The 12,297-nt window shown below is 35.0% G+C and overlaps 1 protein-coding gene across 2 annotated transcripts in view; it reads left to right on the top strand.

Moving 5' to 3' along the window:
* Positions 1-12,297, top strand: part of LOC106066276 (synaptotagmin-12-like) — an 82,934-nt gene that overhangs the window by 55,037 nt on the left and 15,600 nt on the right. The gene's annotated exons all lie outside the window — the stretch shown is intronic.

The following is a 12,297-nucleotide window of genomic DNA, read 5'->3' as shown; positions in this document are numbered from 1 at the left end:
TAAGTTGCAAAAAGAAAATCCGATGTCGTCTCAAGGACTCGATCTCCAGAACTTTGGTTTCGGCTGTTGAACACTGAATCCTCGACCACCCTCTCTCATTTTAAAGACATAAGCCTCATTTTTTATCTTATCTTATCTTATAAATTACAGACGTTATGTTATTATTATTCGCCGTTGTGTTTCTTGTTGAGTACAGCATTTCTCTATTCCGGTTGAATGAGGCACATGTATATAGTTTAAAAATGTCATGTGACAAACTTAACTTAGACAATACTCCCATTCCAAGCATTCATCATTTTAAAAAGTTCAACTCGCAACAGAAATGAAACAATTGTATTTGTTTATGTTTTCAGTTGGTCTCTGGCACTTCTGTTCAGTAGCAGTATTAACTTCTTTACTTCTAAAAATGTCTTAATGCAGCGGTTCTCAATCTTTTATGCTCGGCGACCCTTTTTACAATCTCCCACTCTGCCACGACCCCCTACCCACACAACACACACATACAGCAATAGAAGAATAGACAATAACAGTCCATATTTTCGATGGTCTTAGGCGACCCCTGGCAAATCGTCAATCGACCCACAAGGGGGTCGCGACCCACAGGTTGAAAACCCCTGTCTCAAAGGCTTTATAATGTTCCCCTTTTAGACCTTGTGGTCTATAGGGCACATGATACATCTGTTTCTGTGGCCTACGTCTAACGAGGGTGTCATGTGGCCAGCACAACGACCAACCGCCTTTACTTTTCACCAACTAATGCCAGGTACCGATTTAGAGCTGGGTGGACTCAGAGGCGCCCAAAGATCCCGAAATGAAAATCCCAGTCTTCACCGGGATTCGAACCCGGGAACTTCGGTATATATATATATATATATATATATATATATATATATATATATATATATATATATATATATATATATATATATATATATATTGCTTGTTTTTAAATTGCTAATGGAGTCACTTACACTTAAACCAGACTTAGGCATTAATGCCGTTGACCATTGTTATGATAGCGTGGTCGAGAGGCTATGTGCGCATGAACTTAGCTTGGCTTGGCTACCTATGAAGGGGGCTCGAGGTTCTCCTATATACCCCCTCCCCCCCCCCCCCCCCCGTGTGTTCCACAACTTAGATTGGACCAAAGCGATCTGAGCATGCTATAGGCATGAATGTAGCGCTATATAAAAGCCATAATTTAATTTAGTTTAATTTTAGTATTGTATTATACCCGGGTACACTACTCTGGGGGCAGTTTAGACCAATAGCTCATTACCACGTCTGACGTCTATAACGATTGGTCTCATTCAAGAACAAAAACCTAAATGGGCACATGAGCAGATAATTCTAATGGCCAGATATCACAGCGTTAAGGGCAGGAGCAGCTCCGCGGACCGTAGTCTATGCATCACTTACGTCATATCAAAGAAAAATACGAAGCTGTTTTTTTTTAATCGACTAATGTTTGAAGTTTCATTCTAGTACAGTTTCGTTGAACTTATCTAAATAAATCTCAGCTGCTAATGGAGAATCTATCCACTTTGGGAGACTATAATCCCAGTAGGCAGACCATCGTCTACGAAAACTTCCAGACTTCAAAGTCCAGATAACATCAAAGTAAATAGAACTCGATTTTCAAAGCTACTCATCAGACAGCTCTCTAGAATGACTGGTCATAAAACTAACACCTATTCTATTTCAAAGATTTTCAAAAAAAAAATGGCGGAACTCGGTAGACTTGATATTCTTATGGTTGACATTTACAACGCTAATTCGTTAGAAAGAGTAGGCCGTAGGCTGTTTTTGACATAAATATAAGGTTTGTCAATTGTTGATGTCTGCTTTTTATTTTGGAACTGTAATTGTTTTCCTCAACGAACAGAATTATAAATCAAGTGAGCTGGCAATACGCGTAATTAAAATGAACTTTATTCTTTACCTAAAAAAAATAAAAGTATTGTTTCGGAAAACTCAGTCCAATTCAGATTTTTTAATTTTATCTATTATTGAAATTCGCTGTTTAGTTTGTAACTCCAAACAGTTAGTATAACAACAGACCGATATAGGCGAATTATATTCTTACAGAACTTAATAACAATAATAATTATTTATTTAAAAGTTCCGCGACAACTTTTTAGACTTTGCGGTCTATAAGGCAGATGATGTTAAATTCATCTGTTTCTTTGGTCAACGGTTAACGAACAGGGTGTCATGTGGCCAGCACAACGACAAACCGCCTTTACTTTCCCCAACTAAATTCAGAGTTGGGTGGACTCAGGGGGGCCCTTAAAATCCCATAATTCAAAATCCCAGTCTTCACCGATATTCGATCCAAGGACCCCAGGTTCGGAAGCAAAGCGCTTAACCTCTCAGCCACCGCACCCTAGAATTTATTTAAAAAGAGCTGTTAATAAATCAAATGTACACTCAAAGCGCTGTAATAACATAACAGATATAAACACAAGAGACAAAATGACAAAGAAATCTAAAAAAAAACAACAAAAAAAAAAAACTTGAGTCAGTCTACCCTTTTTTTTTTGTTTTATTTTTTTGTTAACAAACTTGAATGTTACTTTTATGTATAGATATACACAGAATGAATGTTACTTTTATTTATAGATATACACAGAGTGAATATTACTTTTATTTATAGATATACACAGAGTGAATGTTACTTTTATGTATAGATATACACAGAGTGAATATTACTTTTATTTATAGATATACACAGAGTGAATGTTACTTTTATTTATAGATATACACAGAGTGAATGTTACTTTTATTTATAGATATACACAGAGTGAATGTTACTTTTATTTATAGATATACACAGAGTGAATGTTACTTATATTTATAGATATACTCAGAGTTCAACTTCAATAAAGTTCTTCGTGTCACGTAGCAGACAAGCTGCACCTAAGTACCGGCTAAATAACCTTAGCAACTAGCTCCGCCTTTTTTCCAGAAAATTTTAAGTTGGAAGTGCTATGACGTCATTGGAATCGCGGTTTGCCTGGGAATTGTGGGATTAGTTTTAGTGGGGTTAGACGCTTCAGTTGTTAGAATGAACTTAAAGAGACAAGTCGAATACATTTCAGTTGTAGAATTCATATATTTATTTGAATTTATTTGATAACGAGCTCTTGAAAAGATATTCAATTGCTACAGTTTCATTTGTACATTTTGTATATTGTGCGTGATTCCCCTAATCATGAATTAAAGTTTTGTACTTTGAATTAAAGGATCTTATTTGAATGTCTAAAGATGTTTAATATCTACATAAGAATATCCCAGCACGTCACAGAAACCATATTAAGGCAGTACGCAAAAACACAAGTTAAAATGATACATAAAAATATAGAACTCACTCTAAACATACGCATCCTTTTGTCACGCCCCCTATCGCTTTTTCTTCTTTGTTCAACTTTCTCGCCATTATTTATTAACCAGGGCAGGCCACCTCGCGATTTCATCAGAATCTTTTCAGCCTACGCGACCAAAACCATCCGCCCACCTTTTTTTTCACGCTTGCACTAGAAACACGCATTCACTCCATCACACTCATACAAAACAATGTCACATTATTTACCTGTGTCAGTCAATCTTGACATTTAAGGAAAGAGAAAAGAAACATTTAATTTTCTTTTCGTCACTAACTATATTATTTATCTACTAGTCGACCCGCGGCGTAGCATACGCCACTTCGTAATGGTCATGATCCAAAAGATCGCTAAATAGCAGGGATACGGAGAGACGTTGACCCGGATTGTAAACTCGAGGAGGGTCATAAGGACGTTCTCGGAAGTGAATAGTGATAGTAGCGGGAAGTATTTGAGACATCACCACAATTTCAGCCTCGCCACCATAAACGCCGGAAGTATTCGTGTAGGCAGCGTATTGTCGAGCAGAGTGTATGACTGTGCTTCCGTCGCTTACAGTCATCTTGCGAAGTTTGAGAGCAACAGTTTCGTTGATGACATTATTCCAGAAATATGCGACTGATAGATATAAAGTTACCTGATGCAGGAATTTCGACTACATTGAAAGACTTGTTGACTCCACGAAATATCTGTGAAGTGGTGGTCATGGTTAGGAAACGAAGGGCAATACGAAGGGGCAAAATCAAAACAAAGCTACAGAAAAAAATACATTTTATTTTAATGACACCAGATATTGACGTGTGTAAAAAAATACACACATAAATGTAGTCAAGTACATAGAATGTATAAAGAGAAAGACGTAATCATCTTCTTTTTTGAAGTAACGTCTGTATTATATAAGATAAGATAAGATTACTTGTTCCCCCCCCCCTCTTTTTTTTCTGAGCCTTGCTCTCTGTCGCCGTGAAAGTTACGTGGGGTAGCTCTAGTCAGACTTGCAGAAATAAAAGATTTATCTTTCCATGACTTTAATGTAATGTCCCACATGGTTGGGCCATGAAGAGAATTATATAGAGAGATTCGAAACCATATTGTCGGTATGATTAAACAAACTTTATTTTAGATCATATTACAGTTTACTGGCTTCTATAGTAATTTTAAGAGTTTACTTGATGAGTCCTAATCATATTCTGAAATTGTATTTTTAAAAGGCTTATATCAACTCATTCCGTCAGTCTGTCTGTCTGTCTGTCTGGAAAAAATTTCATAACCCTATTTCTCCTACTACCCATTCTCGAATCAAGTTAAGACTTTGCATACATTTTTAATTGTCGAATCAATCAAAGAAATAACTACCAGTCTAATTAATTAGTGGTAATTAATTGACTTTATTTAATCTAGAAAAGAGAAGATAAATCATGCAGTAATGAAAGATATGATTATGAAATTCTTTCCCTTATATAGGATGTTTTTTTTAACGGCCCCCGTAAGGGGAAAAAGCCGCTATTAGGTTTGTGCAAAATGTCCGTCTGTCCGTCTGTCCGTCTGTCCGTCTGTCCGTCTGTCACACTCAGATCTCGAAAACTAGAAGAGATATGAAAAATATTATTTCATCATTAAATCCGGCTTGAAAAGTTTAGGTGCAACGGCTACTTTTGGTTTTCTAAAAGCAAACCGTTTAATTTATAAAATTAATTATGCAAGCGATTTTTTCATAAAAATACACCAATTCTAAAACAATTACGTAAATGTAAGGGAGGCAATGTTACAATATGCTAACAAAGATGGACAATTTTTGTGTATTTTTAGTATCACTAAGTCAAATATATTTTAAAAATGTACAGGAAATGTTTACAACAAATATAAATAATAGTTAAAGAAGTTTTTTCTGGTCAACTAACTGCTAAAATTAAAAGAAAACATTTCTGTTTGTTTATAAAGGCTAATAATGCACTTTGTATGTAAATATCACGCACATTTTTTTAAATGGACTTTTTATGCAGCGATTTTCGTGCAGTAGCGTAACGTCGCAACATGATCAGGTGCTAAACCAATTCCTTAAACTTTTTTTAAAAATCAGATTTTATTTATTTTTTGTTTAGTGCCCCCATCTGAATTAAAGAAGCTTATTTTTGTGCGTTTTGTCTGTTGGTCGGTCTGTCCGTCACGATTAGATTTAAAAAACTAGAACTCTAAAAGCTATTGAAAATCTGATTTACCCTTTAATGTTCCTCCCATAACATCTCAATAGTTTTAAGTATCTAAAATTGATTGTTCCGGATTTTTTTGTGCAAAACTAATCAACGCCAACAAATGTTTGTTTGCTCTTCTAACTTATATTACATTCCATTTCCATGCCTAAACGTTGCAAAAACACATTATCAATAATATGTTGTTCCGTTTTTTATGTAAATAGCATATTAATGCTAAATCATAATCTCTATACTGACTTATATTTCATTAATTGTAAAAATGTTCCGGATATTGTTTTATAAAACATGAATTATGCCTAATGATTGTTTGAAATCGCATAAGGCTTTTAAAAAAAGTAATTTACTAGAATTGATTACTGAAAATTACTTTTTAGACATTTAATTTTCTTGTAAAACATAACATAGAAGTTTTGTAATCCATAAAGAAAGTTCCGGATTTTGTTTCTTACAAATCGTCGCCAGAAATTTCCGAATTTATTTAAAAATCTACTAACGCCAAATAATTGTTTGAACTCCCTCTTCTAATTAATAAACAAATAATCTTCTCATTAACGAAATAATGTTTTTACGGATTTTTATGAAAAATATTTTAACTCACTACTCTCTTACAGTACATTTAACTTTCTACCTAAAACATTAAAAAATCTAATTATCGTTAATATTATGTTCCGATTTTTAAGGAAAACAGAATCCAAACACCAAAGTAAGGTATGAAAATCTCTCCACGTGGCTGTAGTACATCTAATTTTTATACGAGATCATCCAAAAAATTTAATTAACAGTATTACATTTATCTGAAATTCTCTTTTTCTTTTACTATTTATACAAACATCCGGAACAATCTATTATATAAACTTTTCAATTGTGTTCATACCTAAAAATTATTGCGATGTTTTGAAACGTAAAATAAAGGTTAATCAATTTTTAATAACTTTTAGTTGTTTTTTTTATATCAAGATAACGGACAGACCGACTGACAGACAAAACGCAAAAACAATGTGGCTTTGATCCTTTTTAAATAATATCTATTAGAACTCAGTGCACCAATGTCTATGAACCCTCGTTAAATATCTCGTGTAAATAAAGACATTTTTTTGTATGGTACCGGTACTAGCCTATTGTGAGGTAATGGAATTTTTTTTTCTTTGACGTCATATGAATGGACTCTTTAAATGTAATGTTAAAAGAACGCACTCGGTGCACCAATGTCTATTAACCCTCGAAAAAATTGCTTGTATTAATGAAAACATATTTTAGTCTAACTAAGCCGTGTGACGTAGTGTTTTTTTTTCCTTTGACGTCACATGGAATGAATTCTTTAAATGAAATGCTAAAAGAACGCACTCGGTGCACCAATGTCTATGAACACTCGAGAAATGGCTCGTGTTGATAAAGGTGATTTTTAGTCTAGCTAGGCCTTGTGACGTAGTGTTTTTTTTTCCTTTGACGTCATATGGAATGAATTCTTTAAATGAAATGCTTAAAGAACGCACTCGGTGCACCAAAGTCTATGAACACTCGATAAATGGCTCTTATAGATGAAGGCGATTTTTAGTCTAGCTAGGCCGTGTGACGTAGTGTTTTTTTTTCCCTCTGACGTTATATGGAATTAATTCTTCAAATGAAATGAAAAAAGAACTCGGTATAGTAATGTTTATTAAGCCTCGTTATGTGACTCGCGTTTAAAAAAGGAATGATATCTTGATTTAGATCTAATCTAGATTTTTTAAACTAGATCTAGATTTTTATTACAGTATATCTAGATCTGGATTTATATTCTAATTAAAATTATTTTAGAGTTTAGACTAAAATAGACTAGATTAAGATGTAGAATTTCAATTTCTAAACTTAAAGTGTAAAAAAAAAGTGTAGATTTTCATTTCCAAACGTTTTGATCAATATTGTAATGTTTTAATATACTAAAACTAATCTACTATTTTTTTTATTAAATTTAAATTTAAATCTTTGAAACATTATTACTTTTGACCATCGGATGGCTGCCTGGTCGTGCGGTTTGCGCGCTGGACTGTCGTTCAGATTTATGGATGGCCCAGGGTTCAAACCCTGCCCGCTCCCATCCCCCGTCGTCCTGCGGGAGGTTTGGACTAGGAAGTAATTATCTTCAACTCTGAAGGAACATCCGAAACGTGTAAAACATTTTACATCAAAATTAAATCACCTCTTGAATATTATTTGCGAATATGCAGATCCGACAGGGATCCGACTTCGACGGGGGCCGCCTCTGAGTTTGTGTAACACAAACTCTCTTTGTAATCTTGTTAAATATTTTTTTAAACAATTTGTTTGTAATAAACATTTGTTTACATCCTACTCAAAGTTATTATTCATTTATGCATAACTCGATATAGATAACAGTTGATGTATATTTAAATACAGTTTAGTGAGATGTATTTTTTACTATAGTTATTTGCATTAGTTCCATAATATTTATTTGCGTTGATTATCCCACTTTGTGCCAACTTGGTACATTAAAACAGTTTCTATAGGAATTCAAACTTGTCGGCTGGTAAAAGCTCCAATAAAAGCATTTATGTGTTTTTTTTAACCTTTGGGCTTCCATAGGAAATAAAGACAGATCCTATCGAAAGAATCCCAATATCAAGGACTCCTGTCCGTACATGTGTCTACAACAGAAGACAATGGACAACCTAGTGATCGTCAAGTTTGGACAGTTTCTGAACAATGTTGACCTTAATTGTTGTGTAAAACCGGGAACTTGCGTTTTTGTCTTTTGTGTTCTTGACAATGTAATCTCTTCTACTGAAAAACAAAAAATCTCTAATCATTTTAAACTGGCTTTTAGTTTATACCTATTTATGTAATCGTAAATTTTTTGTTTACCCAAGTAGGAGATTTAGTGAGTCTGAAGGTAAGCTAGGGTTAAAGAGTATATTAGTAAAAACTTTGACCTACGAATCGAGAAATGTAAAGACAGGGATTTTTAACTTTGGGATTTTTAAAGACGTCAACCCAACTCTAATGGGTACCTGAGATTAGTTCTAGAAATTAAATCCAATCAGTTGTTGATCTTATCACGTCACCATCTTTAACCATCCGCCATAAAAATAGATAGACTTTACACTTACAGTATTTGTGCATTGGGTATAAATCTTAAATGGTAACTTTATCCATTTTAATATACCTAATCAAAATGATGGCTGCCTGGTTGTGCGGTTTGCGATCTGGACTGTCGTTCAGATTTATCGATAGTCCCGGGTTCAAACCCTGCCCCCTGCCATCCCACGTCGTCCTGTGGGAGGTTTGGACTAGGAAGTAAATTATCTTCAACTCTGAAGGAAAATTTGAAGCGTTAAACATTATACAAACATTTTTGTAAATACATTTTAATACTCATAATTAACTGATAGACAAAAAGACACCTGTGAGGTAACACAATGGACGTAATCGACACATACACTTCCTTATAAGTTTCCTGCCATCGATTTTGTTTTCAATGACGTAGTCAAAATATTTCAGCGTTAACTATAATTGAAACTCAATTTTCTATAAGTATAGATCGTGGATCGATCCTGTGTAGCAATTATCATGTCTCTTTCTCTCTGGGTGATTATGGAGCAAGCCTGCCTTCATTAGCAATGTGACCTTTAGTTAGATATCGATCTAGCCCACCCCCTTTTTTTTTTCACTTTGAGGTTCTCAAACCAAACGAAATTTTACCGGATGTACGTTTAAAATTTTACTAGGACCGTGGCGCCAAGCGAAAAAAATAATGTTTCCGACAGATGAGGGGAAAAAAAGTAAAGAATTTGTTATTTCAGTTTGATATAAAATTGTAACAATCCTGAGCGATATTTTGTTATCTTAAAAATTACAGACTTTCCTTTAGAAATTAATTATCTAGAAATGAACTTGTGAGTTGATATCATGTATTCACGTCGTCTTACCATGGAACTATACTAAACCAGCCTCTCTCTTGACGACCCTATCTTACTCCTCTGCTGTACCCCCCGAAAGATAACTTTTGAAAATAAGCCATGTCTTATGAGGACTCAAGAAAAGACTAGAACAAATACAAAATAGGGCAGTGAGATTTAAAACAAACGAATATTCCAATTTGATTTGGGTGACAACGTTATTAAAATCACTAAACTTAGAGACACATCAGGACACAAGAATAAAAAGTAATTTTTATCAATACATAAAACATTGAACCATATATTTACAAATGGAAAAACAAAACCTAATGAAATACTCTGAAAGACACAAAGATAGAGGCACATTTCTTATTCTATACGCTAGTACAAATTTGTACAAGTGCTCCTTCTTCCCTAGTGCCATTAGAGACTAAAAAGGGTTGCCTGAATCAGCCAGGAAGACCAACGACTTATCAGAGTTTAAGTCATTAATTAACATGAACGACTACATTCACACATGAAATTTTTTGAAGTAACGTCTATAATATATAAGATAAGATAATATGACCGAACCATCTCAGCTTTTTCTCACTTTATTTCGAACTTGAAAACTGGAAACTCAGAATTTCCTTCTCGGTGACTTTCTTATTCCGATTAGTCGCTGGAAGTTGGAGTTAAAGAACTTGTAACTTAATTCAAGGAATCAGTTCGATAGCTCACATAGACTACCACAAGTGAATTGTCCACGCTACCAATAATTAAGCTCCCAAGCTCACCTTGACCTTGTGAGAAAGTACATCACATAGCCTCAATGCAGGTCACATCCTTAGGACCCATACAAGAAACTAGCCTCAAGCTGTGCTCGTCCGTCAAATGGTCATTCATTAACCAGTGACCACGCTGATAGCTCACCAGATCGTGTTAATCTGAAGGGAAAAAATGTGGGCGGCTCAATCCACTTCCGGTCATGTATAGGAAACTTGCCCCCTGGGGGGTCAAGGCTAATCCTATTGTTGCGTCCCATGAGAAGAAATAATGCACGCAACTATCATGTGATTAAAGAAAAAGCATTTTGAGAGAAGAAGATAAGGACAGGTCATTGATGGAACTTAGAGCAAGGTCATTGATGGAACTTAGAGCAAGGTCATTGATGGAACTTAGAGCAAGGTCATAGCTAGAACTTAGAGCAAGCTCATTGATGAAAGAGCAAGGTCATGGCTAGAACTTAGAGCAAGGTCATTGATGGAAGTTAGAGCAAGGTCATTGTTGGAACTTAGAGCAAGGTCATTGATGGAACTTAGAGCAAGGTCATTGATGGAACTTAAAGCAAGGTCATTGATGGAACTTTTGAGGCCATTGCTCGAATTTTCTGTAAGATTATTGCTAGAAAGTAGAGCAAGATCTTTGCTGGAATCTGAAGCAAGATCATTTACATCAAAGTCACTGCTGAAAAAGTAAGTACAAATCGAAAACCTTTTGTTGAAGTCATTGTAAAGTTTTCTGACTTTTTTTTTTACATTGATCAGTAAGTCATTGTCGGGCCCAATAGCCATTTTAATCGTGTTTCAAATCTCTTCATTGGTGATGCGGTCTTCGTATGTGATAGCTAGAATTCTTCTATGGCATCTCAATTCCATAGCTGGTCTAGTTCATCAGTTAACGTACATTTAAAAAAAAAACATTTTTTAAAGACAAAATCTCCATTATATGGCCTGCAATAATATAAAATATAAAATAAAATATTTAATAAAAAAAAAATTGTTTCAATCCGGGTATTGAGCCCGTGATTTTGACACCTTCAGCTTAGTGAAAAAGTGCATTTACCAATTGAGCAACCGGGACTTCAAATATTAGTGATTATTTATTGATATGATCATTTTATGGACATGGCTGCCTGGTCGTGCGGTTTGCGCGCTGGACTGTCGTTCGGATTTATCGACGGTCGAGGGTTCAAACCCTGCCCGCTCCCATCCCCTGTCGTCCTGCGGGAGGTTTGGACTAGGAAGTAAACTATCTTCAACTCTGAAGGAAAATCCGAAACATGTAAAACATTTTACAAACAAACAACAAACATCTAGATCCAATACTAGACCTAGACTTCTGATTTAGAGCTATTTAGATCTAGTCTAGATCTACTTCTAGATCTAGAATCTAGATGTTATATATATTAGAATTACGTTAAAAAAATTATTAAAGCTTAGATATTCTTTCAGTAAAATTGAAGTAACTTATAATGTACCCTGTTATCGTGTAATTTCGGTACACTAAGGCTTACAACGCCATGTTTGTTTTTTCTAAGTCTATTCAAGCCAAATTTAGATTTTTTTTTTTTTTACTTTGATGACGGTCCAACTTGAGTTTTCCCCGTGTGGCCAACGAGCTAGTAATTCTTTTCTCAGCGATGTACATCAACTGTTAAATTTCTAGGAAAATCGTTAAAGCTGTTTTTGAGATCAGCTGTCCAGGATCCCTCAGGGTCCAGGTTCCATGAAGGACTTGAATAGAGGAATTGTAAAAATGTGGTCATCGCCATCACTTAGAACAACATTATACATTACGGTTAGTAGGCAGCCGCAGCGACTAGCTCCTATGAGAGGATTAGAATTTCAACCTCAAGCAATCAATCAGTCTCGAATACAGACTTGCAGTGGGTTCACAAAATAAAACCCGCATTACAGCCTCACATGACAGCCTCTCAATGCAGCCTCAAATTTCAAACATAATAGAACAGTAGTCATTGTTTTCTTCTCACTAGGTGGGGTCAGACAGCTTGGAACTCATGTTCTTTGCGAGTCTGAATTTCGA

The sequence above is a fragment of the Biomphalaria glabrata genome, chromosome 6 (assembly GCF_947242115.1).
Source record: "Biomphalaria glabrata chromosome 6, xgBioGlab47.1, whole genome shotgun sequence".
Taxonomy (NCBI): domain Eukaryota; kingdom Metazoa; phylum Mollusca; class Gastropoda; family Planorbidae; genus Biomphalaria; species Biomphalaria glabrata.
This window is presented reverse-complemented; position numbering and strand designations above follow the sequence as displayed.